This window comes from Micropterus salmoides, unplaced genomic scaffold, assembly GCF_014851395.1.
Source record: "Micropterus salmoides isolate LMB-PRFRI ecotype aquatic unplaced genomic scaffold, ASM1485139v1 Ms_hic_scaffold_21, whole genome shotgun sequence".
NCBI classification, from domain to species: Eukaryota; Metazoa; Chordata; class Actinopteri; order Centrarchiformes; family Centrarchidae; genus Micropterus; species Micropterus salmoides.
Window position 1 is genome coordinate 18,521,365 of NW_024041262.1, and position 20,558 is coordinate 18,541,922.

Consider the following 20,558-nt stretch of genomic DNA (forward strand, 5'->3'; position numbering starts at 1 on the left):
TTCAAACGTTAGGTTGATTAAAAACAAAGAAAAATCAAATTAGAAAACGTGTTGTCGTCACATGGACGTTTGTCAGTCTTAAACTCATTTCCAGCCCGAGCCACCATGAAGCTCCAGTGGCGCAATCGGTTAGCGCGCGGTACTTATATGACAGTATTCAGCAGAGCAATGCCGAGGTTGTGAGTTCGAGCCTCACCTGGAGCAGAGTTTTTAGACTCACCTCACCTGTTGACGAAACCCCCGAGCTGAGTCAGAGGGACTTCCTGTGTATGATGACGTCACACGGTAACCCCCCCCTTAACAATTGTGGTGATATATTCAGGTACCTCTAAACGCACATGCTAAACACACTGTCTTCTTAGTTCCTGTCAACTGTTTCATTGATGAAAGCGAAATAAAGTACAGACCGGACCCTCAATACTGAACTAAACTGGAATATGTTAGAATTAAAGCGGGATTGTGTCAATATAACGAAAGAAGAGGTCATTAGGACTCGACATCAAATATATCCAGTTAAGCGTGATTGTGTAATGTTGATTGTGTAATATTCTATATTCTCATGACTGAAGGACAAGTTTTCTTTCATTGCCTGAGGTAATAGGCTACACTAATCCAAACATACAGTTTAGTATTCTTTGTACTGTTGTGTATAATAAAACTCCCCCAAACATAAGACAAGGCAGGTTTATTTGCCTTTCAACAACAAGGTAAATCAAAGTGATAGAGAAAGAAACACAAGATAATATAAAAAGAGACATGTAGAATTAAAAAAACACTAGTTGGACATAGCTCCTTAACTGCTAACATGTAACATTTTTGTGGATGTAGTTTTTTTTTCTTATAGGCTATCATTTTCTGGTTATACACACCTGCTGTGACTACATCTACAATAAAAACAACAACATTTACAAGATAACCTTTAATGGAAATGAGGTTGTTACATTTGCAGCACAAGCACAGAAAGAAGCAAAGATAAATATAGTGGAAGACAAAGGTGCTCTTGGCAGCTTCAGTCCTTTCAGGTAAGTTGTTCAGTAGCGCCACCTACCGGTCGACAGTTGGAACTGCTGCTTTATTGTGAAACCAGCTTATCACCACTAGAGTGCGGTGCAGCTGCACCACACGGAGCCCAGAGCTTCTGCGGCTCTAAGCACGTTTTCTAACTGTAAAGGTAAAAGAAAATTTTGACAGGTGAGTTCTGCAGATCAGTGTGACAGTGTGTTATAATTATTTATATTCAAAAATCTATTTAGTGACATATTTATATCAGCTATTCAAAAATAGTTTAAAACCTTGTTTTAACAGCATGTGCATTCTGCTTAATATCTTTACTGTATCTTAACATCTGTGTCACTGAAGACCCCACCCATCAGCCATCAATTTTAGACATGATTTATTTCACTGCTCACGACTGTTACATGCTGTATATATCTGTATCCTTGTGTGTGTGCTTTGTGTGAATGCTTGTTGCAGGTCTGTCACTCTAAGCCCTTTAAAGCTGGGAATGAACAAGCAGAAGATTGCTCTAATGATGTGACCCAGATGTCCACGTTGCAGATTCTCCAGGCTGAAAATGAGAGTGCAGATCAGGGATCTCGTCCCTCCCTCCCTCCTCCGTCTCTCTGTCTCCCTCCCTCTACCCGGCCTGGGACACAATCACAGATTATGTAGCAGCAGGGAATATGTGCCTATGCATGGATGTAAGTGCATGCGTGCATATCATTTGAGGGAATGTAGTGTGTGCATGTGTTGTCGGCATCTGTGTGTGTTTGTGTGTGTGTGTGTGTGTGCGTGCGTGTTTAAGCTCATCTAGATCCATGTAAACATGAGGGATCAGATTTTGTGTGTGCCACTTGTTCTTTCTGCTCCGGATTAGATGTAACAGTTTTTTAATTTACTCTCCTCAGCTGCCTCCATAAGACGCTAAAGCCTGGCATAGCCCCACCAGAGACCACCCCCTTCCGTCACCCTACCGCATCTTACAATTCTTCCTCCCCCGTCCACACCCATCCCCTGAGGTGACCAGGTGGCTGAACAATCACACACCCCACCCTGACAGTAGGCTCAGCGGGCCACTTTACTCAATGAGAAGCTTGGCAGTTGGAGTGGCTCAAGCGTCTGTATGTGTGGAAATACGTACGTGTGTGTGTGTGTGTGTGTGTCAAGGGATTGAGGGGAAAGGGGACAAAAGACAGAGAGTTTAATATTTGAGATAAGCTGTGATTGAACATCCCGATCAGAGCAAAATGATCAAATTCTGCCAGTGGTAATCCCCCATCTTGGAAAATTAAATACCACTCTTTTCTGCTCACTCACACTCTCTAACTGTGTGTAACATGCTCACACACACACACACACACACACACACACAGACACACAGTATTTAAACGGGGTCTTAGTCTGACCTGTGTCTCATAACCCTGGTTGGTTCCTTAGTGAGCTGTTCTGATATCTGATGAGTTTTTCATTAATAAGAAATAAGTCTAATCCGCAGGGAGAAACACAAAATGACAACAGATAAGCCCTGTTTTCCCTTCACACACACATCATCATAACTCTGATCCACTGATACACTATCTAACTAAACATCTTTATATACACTCTTGTTTATACTTTAATCTCCCCAACCCAGTTTTATTCACTGCAGCCTACATTTTTTTTCTTTGCACATTTTTGTTATTTCTTTATTTGAATGAATGAAATATCATCTTTATTTATACTTGTAGTACAAGAATTGCTCAGGCTTTTTAAATAAGCCGTTATACTGCACAGTAAGTTCAGGTTCAGTACGCTTGAAAAGAACCCTCCTGACTACATCTATAGGCTAAAGTGTTCATACCTCTTCTGTAAGGCTGTCCCCGACTAAGGATTTACATAGTGGAATCAGAATCGTCACGTCCTGCCTATAGTCGACTGACTATCATGTGTGTTTTTGTCATATACAGTTTATGGTTTTAGCAAAGCTGCAGTCTCTATTCATTTAACTTACACAGTAAATTTCCAGTTAAACTGAGGCTTATTGAAGACCTCTCTCTCTCTCTCTCTCTCTCTCTCTCTCTCTCTCTCTCTCTCTCTCTCTCTCTCTCTCTCTTGCCAGCCATTCACTGGTCTTGCAGATTTTAGCGTCCATGCCGTGCCGCCGACAACTGCACACACGTTGCAGGTCTATTTCAAGTAGCCTGCTATTTCAAAACAATATAATATTCTTTGTGTGGTTCATCAACGGTGATAAATTATCAGAAAGTCCCGCGAAGTGTGGACAACTCGGCACAACACCAGTGAAGCTGGGGCTCGGTCTCTTCAGCAACTGTTCCTTTGCTGCCACCTCACACACACACACACACACACACACACACACACACACACACACACGCTACGCCTACACATGCGCACTGACGACCCAGGGCTAGGGTTACAATTTTGGATTTATTTACTCACTTTAAAAAGGTAAGTTTTATTCTTTTTACATGTTTATTTACAGCAATAAACATTGAAATGTGTATTGTAATAGGCTGTATATTAACTTACTGGGAGAAAACTGGTAGTTCTATGTAAACGTTGAGCACCCCCATATAGCCAAAATGGCACGATTCTCGTTTTGCTGCGAAGCTTCGACTGCGAGATTGACAGTCGAATCAGGCTCCGCCCTTCGAAGCATTGAATCTTCGACTATTCAGAGTCAGCCCTACTCTTCTGAAAGAGCCGCTGTCACAGGCTTGTTCTCGCTGCATCTCACTTCAGTGTTATACTGTATAATAATATAGTGTAACTCTTTTGCATGTCACTGTAGCCTTGACGAGATGAATTGCACAAAGGCATTCATGGTGTAGCACTCAGTTGTGACATACAGTTTAACATTTTCTTTGAAAAGAGAGCTTGTAATAGAAGTTTAAACTCTGCCTTACTTTTACACCTCCGCACACTTGGCCTATAGCTGGGTAAAGACAGACACAGCAATCCAGTAGAGTTGCAAAATGGGAGAAGCAAGTGGTGTCAGAAGTAGTTTTCCCAGTTCACAATTCCCATTTCAAATATTCATTTTACTGATATCCTCTATGTTTCTCAACATGTTGATAATGTGACAGTCCTATATGTGAGTCTCTCACTGTGGTACAAGGCTGACCTCTTTCAAAACATGTACTGATCATGTCACGTGGAACCACCAGACCTGCTGCAGATCCATGACCCATTTTGGCTTTTGACATCTTTTTTTTCCCAATGAAAAACATCTTTATTGTTTCCTGCTTCTCCTCCAAAACAGGCAGTCTGCTGTATCAGGCCAAGGTGTCAGTCTCTTGCAGGTACTATGTTAACCTGCTAGGTGGCCCTGTGGCAAAAGTGAACTGTTGGCCTTCTATTAAACCCCCATTCCTCCCATTCTCTGTTCAATATGGATGGACCAACGAGTCAAAGCTGGAGTTACAGGCCTGCTTTGACTGCACTGACTGGAGTGTTTTTGAGGCTGCTGCCACTGACCTGGATGAACTAACTGGCACTGTGACATCTTACATTAGTTTTTGTGAGGACGTGTGTGCCGACTAAAACCTTCCGCACATACAACAACCAAAAAACCTGGTTCACAGCGAAACTCAGGCAGCTTCGTCAGACCAAGGAGGAGGCCTTCAGAAGTGGGAACAGAGTCCTGTACAACCAAGCCAGGAACACACTGACTAAAGAGGTCAAAGCAGCAAAGAGAAGCCACGCTGAAAAGCTAAATAACAGCTTTGCAGCCAACGATCCTGCGTCAGTGTGGAGAGGCCTGCGGACACTCACCAACTACAGGGGACCATCCCCCAACACTGCTGGTACTAAACTACTGGCAGACGAGCTGAATGGCTTTTATTGTAGGTCTGAAAAGCCCACAGTCACACCTCTCCCCCACTCCAACACCATCTTCAAACAGTCTCCTACCCCCTCTGACACACTGCTGGCCCACCTGAAGGACATTACAAGCCCCTTGCTGGACCTCCTGCAGTTTGCCTACAGGCCTAACAGGTCAGTGGACCTCGACTCTCCAGGGACATATGCAAGGATCGTGTTCGTGGACTTCAGCTCGGCGTTCAACACCATCATCCCAGACATCCTCAGCACCAAACTAACCCAGCTCACTGTGCCAGCCTCCAGCTGTCAGTGGATCACAAACTTCCTGGCTGACAGGAGTCAGCAGGTGAGACTGGGGAACATCACATCCAGCACTCGGACTATTAGCACTGGTGCCCCCAGGGGTGTGTGCTCTCCCCACTGCTCTTCTCCCTCTACACCAACGACTGCACCTCAAGAGACCCATCTGTCAAACTCCTGAAGTTTGCTGACGCCACAAGGGTCATCGGCCTCATCCGGGACGGTGATGAGTCGGCCTACAGACGGGAGGTTGATCAGCTGGCTCTCTGGTGCGGTCAGAACAACCTAGAGCTTAACACGCTGTGGAGATGATCGTGGACTTCAGGAGGAGCCCCCCCACTCTGCCCCCCATCACCATACTCAACAGCCCTGTGTGTGCTGTGGAATCCTTCAGGTTTCTGGGATCCACTATTTCCCAGGACCTGAAGTGGGAGCCCAACACTGACACCATCATCAATAAGGCCCAGCAGAGGATGTACTTCCTGCGCCAGCTCAGGAAGCTCAACCTGCCTAAGGACCTGCTGATCCACTTTTACACAGCCATCATCCAGTCTGTCCTCTGCACGTCCATCACTGTCTGGTTTGGATCTGCCACCAAAAAGGACAGACTACAACCGACAGTCAGGACTGCAGAAAAAATCATCGGTGCCAACCTGCCCTCCATTCAGGACTTATACATTGCCAGAGTCATGAAACTGGCAGGAAACATCACTGCAGATCCATCTCAACCTGGACACAATCTGTTCCAGCTTCTCCCCTCTGGTAGGCGCTACAGAGCACTATATGCCAAAACCAACAGACTTAGGAACAGTTTCTTCCCACAAGCCATCACTCTGGTGAACAGCTGATTTCTGACTCAGGTGTCAGGAACAATTCTTGTGCAATAACCCAGTAACTCTGGCTCTAATCAGCCACCTGTTTACTGGTTACCACTTAATATTTATTCACCACTCTCTATTTCAGTGCTGTTCATACTGTTATATTGTCATATTGTAGATACTGTATGCACTATACTTAATTGCACTGTGTACATGTATGCATGTATATGTACTTGTGTATCACATCCACCTCCGACATGTACATACTCCTGCATCCTTTGCACTCTGCTCACTCATCTGTCAAAGTGTCTATATTGCTTTTGTTCATAGTGTGTATATTTGCATTATCTACACTGAAGTCTGTGTCTGATTTTATTTTATTTTTATTGTTGTAATTTTGTATTTTTGTATGAGTAAGCTCATCGTGAGTAATGTATAATCCAGAGTCAAATTCCTCGTATATGTACACATACCTGGCAATAAAGCTGATTCTCATTCTGAATATGTACAGTTTTCTAAGCTGGAATAAAACCTGTTGATATTTCCGTGGCCCAGACGGAAGTTCCTCGTAGTGCTCATACGTAACCCAGCCCTGGGTACAGTGTCAGTTTGTTGTTGCAGATGTGTGTTGTGGCTCATTTGAGTGCCTCCTTCCTCTATTGGCTTTCCACCGTTACCACCTAACTAGACTCTGTGTTGTACTCTGAAATTGGAGTTCCTCTTTAAAAAACATCCAACAGAGTGGTAGAGTGCTTCATGTCTGAATCCCCCAGTGGTTGTAATATAAGAGTGTGGGAGTATTAATTACTATCCCCTATGAAATCCAGATCAATGGAGAGATAACTGTGTACTTTCTTTTGATGTCTGCAGAAAATGATCATGCCGCACAGTAATACAATGGTCAATGTTCAAACATCGCAGTTTGTCCCAGACAAGGTGAACTGCATGATGAAAACCAGATAAGGAGTGAACACAATAAAGAAGACATTTTTGTACAGTATAATCAAGACTACATGTGAGAACAGCATGTGATCTTGGCTATGACTGTCTTAAGTCCTTCACCCAGAGAGCAAGGCGCAAGAGGGTCAAAACTACTGGCCTTGCATTGTTCAGTTTTAAAAGACACACATTTTGGAACAGGTGTTATCTCCTTAAATTAAGACATATAAAGTTTTGACTCATTATAAACACATAGTGTCATGAATTAAACAATCAGTCACATATATGCCCACAGAAGGAGCTGCTTCACCTAAACAAGGTGGCAATAATCACCTAACATGAGACTAAGTCTCTTGAGAAACGATCCCTGGATGTGGTTACATTTAGATAATTGATGACCATGTGTTGGGCTTGGACAGTTAAATCGATCCTTCGGTGTCTTGTCATCCTTGTCATCCTTGTCATCAAAGTTTCTTGCCCTAAGACTAGATTTTTGTCATGCTTGGTTTAGTTTTTAAATGTGCATCGGAATGAGTGAAACCTAATACATATGTGTAAATTCTTCAAATAGCCTAATTTCCAGTTAATAATAGTAGAATGGATAATTTCTTCCATTTGTTGAAGTATCCCACTGGAACCCCTAGGTTGCGCTTGTTATTTACACCGGGGCACCAGTGCTTGTTTGTGCGGTTATTTCCAAACATAAGAAGAGGATGAAATAATTTTTAAATCTCAACGGTGCTACCTTTAATTATACTTAATTGTTCTAGTCATAGCCGCCAGATTGCTGTCCATCGACCCGGTGTGTTGTACATTGACTCCGCTTACCCAGACTAGCTTCGGTGTACGCCAATGTTGGTTCTCAGCAATCATGTTTTTGTATTCTACAGAACTAGCGCGTCACAGAACTCCGGTTATAGACCAATGAAAATGTAGTTTTGGACAGGGGCAGAGCTAATTGACAGAAGAAGCAGCCAATTAATTGATGTTTCGCCCAGACGTTGTAACCAATCATCGTGCACATGCCAAAAATAACACCTCCTCTTGTTCAGCACCCAAAGTCGAAGGATAGCTCTGGCCTTTCAATTGAAGAAAGTGCTAGATTTGTCGGTGTTGTATAATATAACCAATTCTCAGTGTCCATATTTGTTTTTGGAAGGATCGAAATTGTCTTCATTTAATGTGAGAGACAGAACTGGCGTCAAACATGCGTAAAAATCAACGCTGTCCAAGCAGGGAACCACCGAGAAAGGAATTATCGCCGCTCATCTGAGGCCAATCTCGATCATTTTTTGTCAAATAAGGAAACATAACATAGCTAGCTAGCTAAATTGAGCTCCGTAGATAGCTAGGTTACCGACATATCTTCACACAAAAGCAGAATTCAGCAGACATTCAAGAGTGGATCTACCTTCGCAGCAGCAGGAAAACGTAAGTAGCATGCTAACGTCATTAGCTTGAGTTTGACAAGCTGGGGAACTGCGTTGGCTCCAACCGTTTAGTTAACATTAGCAAGTCGGCTAACGTTAGCTCATATCAACACACTAGCAAACTAGGCCTTTCCGTAGAGGGACCAGTGTTAGGAGGAATGGAGTTAAGCATGTGGTCAGTGGATTGGTATTTAACACACAAACGTATTTCCCAAAACAATACCTCGGTTCATGAAACATAAATTGTATTCTGCAATAACATTAATCGTCAGCGTACAAACAGACCATTTACCAAAATAAAACCTAACCCATCATCTTAAGTTTCAAAGTAACTTTGTTACCGCCGGCGTTAGCAAGCCAATTCTGAATGAGGCATATTTTAAAGCAATACTAATTATTAACAGTCTAACGACACGTTGGCCTCCAGTTCTTAGTCTGGTCCCAAGTGAGCTAATCTAGCACGGTATAGGCTAACGTTACACTAGCTATAACTAGCTAATGACAGCTTAGCGGACTTTGTCATAAGGGTGTCAGTAGTTAGCTATGTGATATTAGCTTGGCACTGTAATGGTATTTCTAACATATTTAAGCAAACACACAGCCGCAAACTGCCACAGGCCCTGTTATTTTCAATCAGTAACGGTGACGTTAGCTATACAGCGATATTAATGTCCTGGGTTTAACCGTCTATATGTGTAAAACAAAAATGCATGCAGTGCCAGCTGGATAGCTACTGTATGTTCTGTTGTGAATGCAGTGACCTTAGAGCGTAATTATAACCGCAAGCCCCCACGTTTTTACGTCTTGAATCTTTGTTGAAGCTCGTGAAATCAGTCAGTACACATGAAATGTAATCTAGGCAGATAACACTTAATGTTAGTCACAAGTTGGGAAGGTGTTTATAACCAGTCATATTTCACTGCGGCAACAGCACTGCTCCTCCCAACACACTACCGGTTCTCTACTGCTCATTATTTACATAAAATATGTAATATGTACTGATATACTTAATAATATATAGCGTGACTTTATTTTTTATAACGCTCAGTAGGTGTTCTGGAACTGAGAAACTGTCAAAATAACCGTGAAATGAACTCATGACAAACCAAAATATTGACCAAATAATTACCTGCACTTGTTTCAGTTTAAAATGTATTAATTGTTTTGTGGCAGTTCAGGCAGTGCAGTTTGCGCTTCATGCCTCAGTTGATTGATGGTACAACAAAATCAGCTGCTATGTTTATTTCTTGGCAATATTTTCTATATATTGCAATTATTTCAGGCTTTATTAGGGAGGGGCAGGTTCATAGGTAAAGGGCGGGTGTTTAAAATGTACGTGGTTTACCCTGACCATAAACATGGGCTTGGTTGGTAACTCCTAACATTGCTATAGATATTCTGCAGGACAGGCCTACATGAGCACGTGATTGACCACAACTCAAAGACTGTTTCTAAAAAATGTGATAAATAATAATGATATTAAAATTATAAAAGTATTATTTGAATTTGGGATCATATGAGCTATTGTTGTTTGTTTTTCCCCCTCTTGTTTTGAGAGGAACACTGTTCTCGTCAGATATTTTAGAAAATTGTTTTTGATGTGTCTGATCAGTTAAGTACTTCTTTGCAGCAGCTCAGATCATTAATTAAACCTATCAATCATCTCTAGTCTCCCTTAGGCTGTCAAAAAAATCTACTCTCCCTGCCAGGAATGCAAAGAGTACTCCTTCAACTTCTGATGTGCGTTTCTGGATTCCAGATGTTTGCTAAGATTTTATGTTGAAAGTGAAGCTCTTGACTTCCCATGTGAAGAGAGACAAGTGCGTTAGCAGACCTGCTTTTATATCTCTTTTTTTTATTACTATAATAAGACAGTTTTGGTTTAATGACAGTTTTATTTAATACAGATTTCCATAACATTACTCTTGCAATTTGCGAGTTCTGTATGATCTTAGATGATTACGCCATTCTGAATTGCTCTACAATATTACAGAGATTCGTCATCCAAGCTAAAGCCTGATTTATACTTCTGTGTCCTGTAACCCTAGGCTGTAGCCTATGCCATAGCTTGACATGCACCTCCCCAAAAATGTAACTGTTATTGGTTGGCTTGGTAGCATTGCATTTCCTCCAAGTCCACAGGAAGTGCTCCGTGCTCTGAAGTCAATTTTACTAGGGGCCAATCCAGTGGCTGTGACACAGTGGGTACATTTTTTGGGGCGTCACAACCCCCTGCGAAATGACTCGTTTCACTATTAGAATGTGATTCATTCGGTTGATAACATTAACATCAAGTCTAGAAGAGTCTGTTCTTATTATTTATTTGAATGTATTCAACGTAGTGTTGAAATCCGCTCTGTAGAGCAGTGTCCATTTGGGCTACTGTAGAAACATGGCGGCGCAACATAACAACGTCCATGTAAGAGGACCCACTGTGTATGTACTGTAGATACAAATAACTCATTCTAAGGTAATAAAAACATAACTGTTCATTATTGTACACCACTGAAAACATAGTTATGTAGATTATATTTTATCTGTCAATAGATCCTCCTAAATATTACACACTGAACCTTTTAAGGCTTATGGTAAATTCACATTTCATCCACCAATGTTGTATAGAGTTAAAATTTAGCCTGGCAGCCACCCTGCTCATCTTCTCCAGTATAACAGATAGCGAAAAGGTGTACAGGTGACCAGTATATGACATTACTAGGTGTTGGGCTTATGCCCTGCCAGCTACATACGGGAGGAGTTCAATGGCTGATAATCTTGTCTGAGTCAGCAGTCATTGTGTAAAGACTGAGGAGCAGATGAAACACAGTGTCAGCAGGAGACTAAGACACTCAACAAGCGTATTTTAGATATCTTACAGGCTATGGCTGTGCTCTGATGGAGCCGTAGATATGTTGTTGTTTTTTTGTGCTGATTTAAAGAGCTGGTATTATGCTCATTTTCATGTTCAAAATCTTTAATTAGGTGTTGTACCAGAACAGGTTTACATGGTTTAATTTTCAAAAAACACCATATTTTTCTCATACTGCACATTGCTGCAGCTCCTCTTTTCACCCTATGTGTTGTACGCTCTGCTCTTGAGCTACAGAGTGATGCATCTTACTTGTACAAAATCTTTGTTGGGAGTTGCCCATGCGCAGTTCCCAGGTAAGGACTACTAACCAATCAGAAGCAGAGAAGGGCGGGTCATAAGAAACAAGGTAGTGTGATCCAAATCAAAGCTGCTTCAGACTGCGACCGTAATCTAGCAGATGGTTTAAGTTACTCACAAGTCCACAACATTATTGTTCCACATCTTACCATCAGGACTAAACATTGAACTGTTGCCGGTGTTCTGACGATCTTGCCGAAAAATGCTACCAAATCGATAGACTCTACTCTACTCTGCCCTGCTCCGTTTTCCATTGCAGATAGTACCCAGAGATAGTACGTAGCTTGTCGTCATAGCGACGCCACACACAATTGCCGCAATGTAATGTTCAATGCGACACACACCAGGTCTTAAAATATATCTACGGTTAAAGCGTTTCAACATTACTCAGAATGTAAAGACAGATAAGCGGTATGAAAACCTTCCAGCTGTGTTTTCCTCTGCCGTTGTTGCTGCAGCGGTCTGTGTGACGGTGGGGGCAGAGGGCTCTGTGAGCGGGCGGCTGGCCGGCCTCACACGCTCCTCCCGCGGGTTGGCACAGGCTTCCCCCGCAGCCACTTGCGGAGCTCCTCAACTCCGAAAATATTCAAGCATTTTTGTTCCGCCATCACTTCTCGTAAAACTGTCAATATTCGAAATCTATACAGCAGATTTCTCAAAACTTCTCAGAAGTGGATTTAGTGATGAAATTCCATACGAAAACTGTAAAACTTTCTGTTGCTGGCCTCTGTCTGGTGCACGCAATGATGATGCAGTGAATATTGTAAATTCTCTCTGACCAATCAGCAGTCTGTCATGTTTTCACGTTACATTTTAGTATCCCTCAGCTCGCTTGGAACCTCGATGGAGGTGAGGTGACATGAAAAAAAGTACCTGGAAGCAGGTACAGGTGCAACATTTCTACAATGGAAACCCAAACAAAGGCGAGTCGAGCCAAAGGGCCTCCGCTCAGACTAGCTTGGTTTGAGGGCGTGCCTGACCCCGCTAGCCGCTTGGCAAACTTTATGACGCATTTTCATTGTGATGTCACAAGTAAAGGAAGTGGACTACAAACGAGCTGTTTTCAAGCAGTTCAGAGCAGAGTTTTTTGTGGGAGATGGGAACTCCCTTTGGGCTGGACTTTGGGCTTTTTCACTGCAAACCTGTTACATGCACAAAAAAAGATATATAACTCAATAAAGGAGAGGGGGAAAGCCAAAAAAGCATAATACCACCTCTTTAATGGATGAAGTATTCTTGGAATATAAGCTGTTACACAAGGGTAACAGGCCTACTTTTGTTGTTAATGTTGGTGCACTAAAATGTAGTAGCATCATACTGGGGTCATGTTATTTCTACACATTTAATATATTTTTGATGAAGATATCAAAATTATAGACACAGTAGATGACACATATAGTAGAGCTGCAACAATTATTGATAGTCGATTGATGGAAAATTAATTGACAACTATTTTAAAGTATTTTTTTAAGCAAAAATTCACAGGTTCTCCTTTTCTTATTCTTCTGTTATGGTCTGAATATCTTTGGAGCGAATGAGACATTTGGAGACATCCCCATGGAGCATGCATTTTTCACAATTTACTGACATTTTATAGACCAAATGATTAATCAAGAAGATAATTGGTAGACCGGTAGATAATGAAACAATTTCTAGTTGCAGACTTAATATATAGCTGTAATAAAAAATAAAAAAACTGTTGTTGATATTGATTGTCAGATCTATTCACAGCATAGCCATCATCAGATTTTTTCGTGGCTCAAAATGACGCGGAAGTCGTATCACCCTGATCACGTGCATGTGTACTGTCCAAGCAAACACTTTTTACAAGCAACGTATTTTAAGTTCTGATTGAGTTCTAATAATTATAATTGAAGAAAATGAGAAGACAATGTCATATTTTATAAAAACATTAAATAAAATACAGCATAAAAGCCAATGTGTTAATCTACACAGTTAACAAACAGAATGTCCTCTTGCAGTGTAGCTGATGTGAATTCCTGCATATTAAATGTTCATCTGCAATTTTCTGTAGTGTCCCAGTAATATTTGTAGTTACTGAAGCATATCACATGACATGCTTAAGCTCTGTTTGAGGCTGAGAACATGACCACAAATACTGATGTACAGAACATTTTGTTGGCAAAATGTTATTTATGTAGATCTCCTCCTGTGTTTGATGCTTTTAAATTAATTTAAAAATAATTGTATTTTAAGTAATCCGCTCACAACTTTATAGGACAGCCTATCATTTATAATGTATTTTGTTTATTTTACATCTCAATTTAAATTATTTGCTTTATCAGTATATGTGGCAGTCATGTTCTTACATGTACATATTGTAATTAACTAATATCATGTAATGCTGATGTGTAAACTTTTGTATTTGATAAAATGGAAAAAAATTAAATTGTATTTCCTCCCATTTCAACGGAGTAAAGAAATGCAAGCTAGCTCTGACTTTGCTGTATTGGACCGCATTCAGTCACACATGTAGAGACGCATAGAGCCGCGTTTAGAAACGCAGACTGCCTTTTGCAACAGCATTTTAAAATGCCTTGTAGCGATATAAAACTATATTAAAACATCAAATGGCAGGGAAAGGCAGTTTTAGTAAAGTGATGGGAAATTAATCTGCAACCATTTAAATCAGTTAATCGCTACAGTTGTTTCGTCAAGCAAAAATGGCAAATATTTTCTGGTTCCAGCTTCTCAAATATGAACTTTTGCAGCTTTTCTGTGTTGTTATATAATTTTAAATTTAATAGTTGGAGACGTCAACTTACACTTTCAGACCTTGTGATTAGGATTTTATATAATTTCAAAGAATAATCTATTAATAAAAAAAATCAGATTAATCGATAATGAAAATAATAATTAGTGAGCAGCCCTTCATGTGGTCCCACCTCAGACTTTGAGAGTCACCAAGTTGTTGTTGTTGTTGTTGGTCTCCACATTGTGCACCTTGATGCTTGCGCCAGTGGAGATTGCAGAAATTTACCCGTGTCACAGTTGCCCTAGTCACCCTCACACCTGTCAAGTGTCGCTTTTTATGCTTGAGCTTCATGTTTTAGTGTTTGCTGTCATCTTGCAGTCATGAAGTGAAAATCTTACTGACTGTCAGAGGGGAAAAAAAGCAATTTCCATTGACTGGTGTGATTCAGGAGTTGTATGCAAGCACTTAGGGTGCAAAGGGTAAATAAAGAAATGGAGGGTGAATAAAGTGTTGAAGTGCTGTTCTGTTTGTAATTAAAGAAACAAGCAAGGTGAGAGTTGGAATATAGCAAAGTTTCAAACGGTTTCAGCAGGAAATAAATAAAGACCCTAATGCATTTCAGGTGTGTGAAAAGTTCTGATAAGAAGGCGTGGCTTTAGAAGGGAACCAATTACACCACATGTGCTGTGTCCCATTTCAGGGTTGCCTGCTTCAAAGTCCGTATTTCAAGACTCAATACGTCATAACAGTTCAATGAGGCTTGTCCCTTTACAGAAGCTTCTCCAAATGCGGCTGTGAAATGTGACCCGGTGTATCCTCTGCAGTCCTCGTGCACTATCCCACAATCCACTCTGTGTTGGTTAGTTTAATGGGTTTTTTTTCAGGTAGTCCTCCTGACCTCGTAAATATGTGGAAATGCCACATTATCATGATGTCATCATTTATTAGGAATTTTCCTTCAGGTGGTTGTCCGTCACATGAACTGGACTAATAAAAAAGCCACAGCAAAGTGTAATGTTACTGTACATATAATGATACTTAAATTAACTTTATCACTGTCCAAATTTTTTACCCTCCATTTTATCAAATATTTTGCATGTCTTGTGAGTGGGATCATTCATATCCTGCTTGCTCCCTTGATTTGCAATACTTGACAAAATTTGAGACGTGGGTGTCAACTTCAAGGTCTGGAAGCTCCTGGGAAAAGACTTGGAAGTTTCTGAAATTACATTATCCCAAACTGTTGGATCCCCACATAACATCTAGATAGGCATGAACCTACAGGGTGAGTCCCAGTGTATTGCAACATACTGTATGTATTAGAGTCCAACCAAAATAGCATTTTAAAGACAAATATCGATATTTGAGGATTTTAAAATCCGATATACCATCCGATAATATTTTTCTTCTTTTCAGAAACTCATAAACAAAGAATCCTAACATTTGTTATGTGTAGTTATGAGACCTCACCAAGAGAACGTGACAGAATGTGGTTTAAAAATAAACTTTTATTTATTGTATAGTACAATAGTACTTTGAACAAAAGTACAGTTGATTCTGTCAACTGATTGCGTGTTGCCAAAAGGGGAGTTGCAGAGAGCCCTCTGGTGGACAAACTCTACAACGACAACACTCATAACACGGACCATCTTCCGTGTCTATGTTTATTGTAATTGAATAATAACTTGGCTGCTGTTTATAAGCACAGATACGATATATCTGCAAGAAGCTCATATCGACCAATAATATCGGCACACTGATTTATCAGTCGGGCTCTAGTATGCGTTGATGTACGCCTGGATAGTGCTGGAAGCTGTGCTGTTTTAATCATTACCTGTTTTGTGCAAGTGTGCATGCTCTCAGAGCAGCACTCAGGCTCTCTGCAGAATTATGTAATCCCCGACCTTCCACTTCCCTCTTCGTAGCCAGTGTGTTTTGGCAGACGTTCGTCTTAACGTGAGGGGGTGTTGGTTTCAACCTGTGGTTACAGCACGGATGACAGCAGTTTTGAGCGGGTTAAGTGGTTGAGAGTTCCTGGTTTCAGTCTGATGTCTCAATGGAGATATTTCTTAAGCTTTTCTGTCCGTCCGTGCGTGTGTGCGCATGCGTGCATGTGGTTTTTGTTGTTGCCAGCTGTCTGTTGTGACAGCCCTATTGTCAGGCAGCAAAATCTCATTGTATCTGCATGTGTTCTTGCAGTCTGCATGTCTCCTTTCAGTGTCTGGCTGCTGCGACTGCTTTAATGGATGGATGATGCAACTCCTCTTTCCTCTCTCTACCAGGGTGGATGTGTGTGTGTGTGTGTGTGTGTGTGTGTGCACGCGTGTTTGCGTGCGCGTTCACACGTGGGCTTGTTTTACTATATTTACAGCTTTGTGGGGACCAAAATGCTGGACCCCACAAGTTTAAAGGGCTTTTTAAGGGTAGACTTGGTTTTGGAGTTAAGGTTAGGCATGTAGTTGTGATGGTTAAGGTTAGGCTAAGAGGCTAGGGAATGCATTATGTATGTGAGTGATGGGTCTGGTGTGGCTGTACATGTGCGTGCGTGTCTGTGTCTTTTAGTGCGAGTGGGAGAGAGACATAGAGAGGGTGATGTCGCTGAATGAAGCTTAGCCTGGATGTTTGCCCTGCAGGGTGGGTGGTTGCTAGGCAGCGGCAGTGTGTTTGTTTTATTTTTAGAGAGAATCACTGCTGGTGAACACAACAGGTCTCTCTTTTCTCTTGCACACATATGTGAACACGCTTTCTTACCATACATGAACATATAGGCGACTTCAAAGTGGCAGTAGCTGATGGTGAGATCTTGATAGAGGGATTTTTTGTTGATACAATCGTGTGCAGAAAAGCAGTAGAAGTATGAATGGCCCACTGCCCCACCCTGAACATGCAATTTAAACTGGCCTGGCGTATTTATAGAACGTCTTTTTCTCGCACATGGACTAACACACACACACACACACACACACACACACACACACACACACACCACACACACACACACACACACACACACACACACACACACACACACACACACACACACACACACACACGTTCCTCTGAAACCAGCTGTAGTCACTCCTTACATGTACCAGCCTTTTTTGGGCACATGCCTGTCATGCTGCGAGTGTGCTCATATGGGAGGCAATGCAGTGAGTGAGAAATCAATATGTTGAGGGGAAAAAAAGACGTACTCAAGGCAGCTTTCTTTTTTTGTAGCGCTTGTTATTGATTTCAAAATCTCATGAGTGCTATTCTAACTAAGCAATACATACTGTGAGTAGCTCCATTACTGCAGGAGTTGCTGACATATAGGTCAGAATTGATTTGTATGGCAGGTCAGAAATGCCAGAGAGATGGTGTAAGGCAGTTGAGCATTTTAAGGCTGTGACCAGTGTCACACAGTGTCATCATTTGCGCATCCACACACGTGATCTACATGATACGCTGTCCCCGTGGTCTTGCTTGTGTTGGGAAAACCACTTGAAAACTCAAAGGATCAGTGAGCACAAAAGTACCATACACAGAAATGATCGGGTTTATCCCATAGCTGTACACTTCAATGATGCTCACCATGATATTGCTTCACTGCGGTTCTGTGGCAATGAATAGGTCACCCTACCAATGTGGCAAACATTAGCTCCAAAGGGACTTAATGTTGAATTCCTGCTTAACAGTTTCTTGTGATTCTCAATATTTTTACCCATTTATTGTCTATATACTTAAGATTCTCCTGAGGGTTCTCCTGTCCAACCCAAAACAGTCCTGGATACGTATGAATATGCACATATATTATCAGGACCATTAAATGTTGTGTCCTGTCCACAAAAAGGGAAGGAAGACATTGCTGGTACTATTGTCTTCAAATAGAGTTGCTAAACACCTCAGCGCACTGAAGGAAGCCATCTGACTGTGTGGGGAGAAAGCTTGTTGCCGTGTGCAGGTAGAGTAGGCCTAGAGCTCTCCCGTCTGACAGGTCTACCAATAGGAGAGAACTTGACCCCTTGAGACACAGCCCCTCCTCATTTGCATAGAGAAATGTAAAGTAATACCATTGGGGAAATATATAGGGTAGAAAATGCAAGGGAAGAATAAAACAGACAAATATTAAAACACATAAATAAATACATCTAAAAAATAAGTAATTAATAAATAAAGTTGAAGATTATAACGGACAATAAATAAATAAGGTAATTATTACGAAGGTGAATAAGTAAAGAAGCTAATTAAAATAGATATACGGATGCTTATTTATTTCTTGAGCATTTCTTTATTTCTGTATTTATTTCTGAATTTGTCAGGCTCTAGGGAAGGACCAGGAGGTGCTTCTAGTGTCTTCAGGTACATCCAGTGTTACCCACACACAGACTTTACTTGGGCGAGTCGCCCACAGATATTAACAGCCACCCAAGTAAATTTGGCAGCCCATTTTAAAATCGTTTTTATTACGGCGTTGCACAGCCATATTTGCTCCGCATCTCTTCTCACTCGGTTGCTCCCTCCGCTGTCAGTGTCGGAGACCAACCTTCAAAAAAGTTATTGGCAAGCATGTAAGGAGCCCAGCTAATAAGGAGAGCTATGTTAACGTTAGAATACAGCTGTCGAAGTTAGCAAGCTCTACATAACTGGTAGTCAATAGGTGCGTTCATGAGGACTGTGGCTGACTTTCGCTGACATGATTGTCTAATGTGAGCTACAGGCGACTGCAGGGGCGGGGCATAAAAACAGCGCCGTCAAGTTAGGCATAATCTACCTCTGGTAGACTGCGTGATCTTACTGTGAGCTTAGAACAATGATCAGGCCAAAGGTGGTTCCAACTTTGTGCAGCCAGAGAAAAACAACTTACGTTGGTGGTGTGCCAAATTCTGCATGCCTGCCGAGAATTACTTGCACCTCATATGTGGTAACCTATCTTTTATGCTGAGAAAAAAGGTGGATGCAAATCTTGGCAGGTAGCCTACAGCATCTGTCCTGCCGAATTGTGCATCCACCTGTTTAGGGCCATTTCAGACACTTCGCATTTGATCAATGACCACAGCAGTTATCACCACATATTTTTGCTAATTCTCAAGGAATGCTGCTTCTACCAACTGTAATTAAATATTAACAACTCTAAACGTTATGAAATATATACTTCAAATCATTTATCACCATTTATGAACCCCACAAAGAATATTATAGCGTTGAAAGGCAGTATTTGGAAGTGCATGTAATTCTCGGCAGCATACAAAACACCTGGCTCAGCGCTTGCCTCCACCTTGCTCACGCATGTCACAATGATGTGACATCATGGTGACGTTTTGCAGCGCTGGCAGTATAGTATGGCAATTGTCTTTTCATTTCATAGAATCAGGTAGAATATTCTGAGTTCTTATTTCCTGTTTTGAACTACAGCTCCAATAAGTCTTTTCAGGGCCAATGATGATCACCGATTTGACACATACTCTATACATTGAACAAACATTTACACTTTCTAGGTCCTGCATAAGCCTCTGCCTCATGTTGATGTTAGCAATTTCAAGTTGCATTTGATACTCCAAAATGTTAATACATTCTTCTGTACAGGGGCAATTCATTACATTTTCATTTCACTTGCCCCAACCATTAGCTCTGTTAGCTTGTAGCATGCTACCACAAACTTCTATTGCCCATAACGGACCTAGGAAGAGTTCAGGCCAGCAATAGCCCTAACATTCATTAGAATAAGACCAGCCTATTGACACAACGAGAGCTCCGGCAAACTATTCAGGGTGGTCCAGCAAAAAAAGTTGAACCTGGCTCAAGTTTTGTCGGACCAGAACATCATTTGGCAAGTGAAATGGGTGCAAGTGCACATTCCTCTTAGATTACTTTGTTATGTGAATGCTATATTTCTACACACTCGTCCTGGAAAACCGTTGACCAGTGGTCATGGAAAACACATGAAAAATGAGAAGTGAAATGTCCTGGTACATCTTGTTGTCTTGGAATTTGTTTTTTAACATTTTGTTGTGGTTGCTCGGTTTTGTTGCAGCAGCATTGTGAACACCCCCCAACGCCAACGCAAAACAATGAATGGGAGCCCAGCTGTATCTGCATCAAACACCACCTAAATAATTGCTTAAATAACAGCATTTTTGTACCGTTGCACTGCATCTGGGTTAAGGAACACTATGATTTTAGAAAGCTCAAGAGAATGCTGGGATTTGTTAGTAAGCAATATTGTGTACTATTATTTATTTGTGTGCAGCACTTGCCAAGCACTTGGGGTGGTGATGGCGCAATGGATAAGACACATGCCTTTGGTGTGAGAGACCCGGGTTCAATTCCCCACTGTGATCCCTGAGCAAGACACTTAACCCCTAGTTGCTCTAGAGGCATGCGACCTC

The 20,558-nt window shown here is 41.5% G+C and overlaps 1 protein-coding gene and 1 non-coding gene across 3 annotated transcripts in view; both read left to right on the forward strand.

Moving 5' to 3' along the window:
• The first annotated feature begins 110 nt into the window (after positions 1-110).
• trnai-uau lies at positions 111-204 on the forward strand. The gene is made up of 2 exons: positions 111-148; positions 169-204. It is a non-coding gene; the product is annotated as a tRNA-Ile (tRNA).
• Positions 205-7,910: 7,706 nt separating this feature from the next.
• Positions 7,911-20,558, forward strand: part of ppm1bb (protein phosphatase, Mg2+/Mn2+ dependent, 1Bb) — a 35,178-nt gene continuing 22,530 nt past the window's right edge. For both annotated transcript variants that reach the window (XM_038736360.1, XM_038736359.1), the window contains exon 1: positions 7,911-8,309. The gene's annotated coding sequence lies outside the window, so the exon portion shown is untranslated. The remainder of the gene's footprint in view (positions 8,310-20,558) is intronic.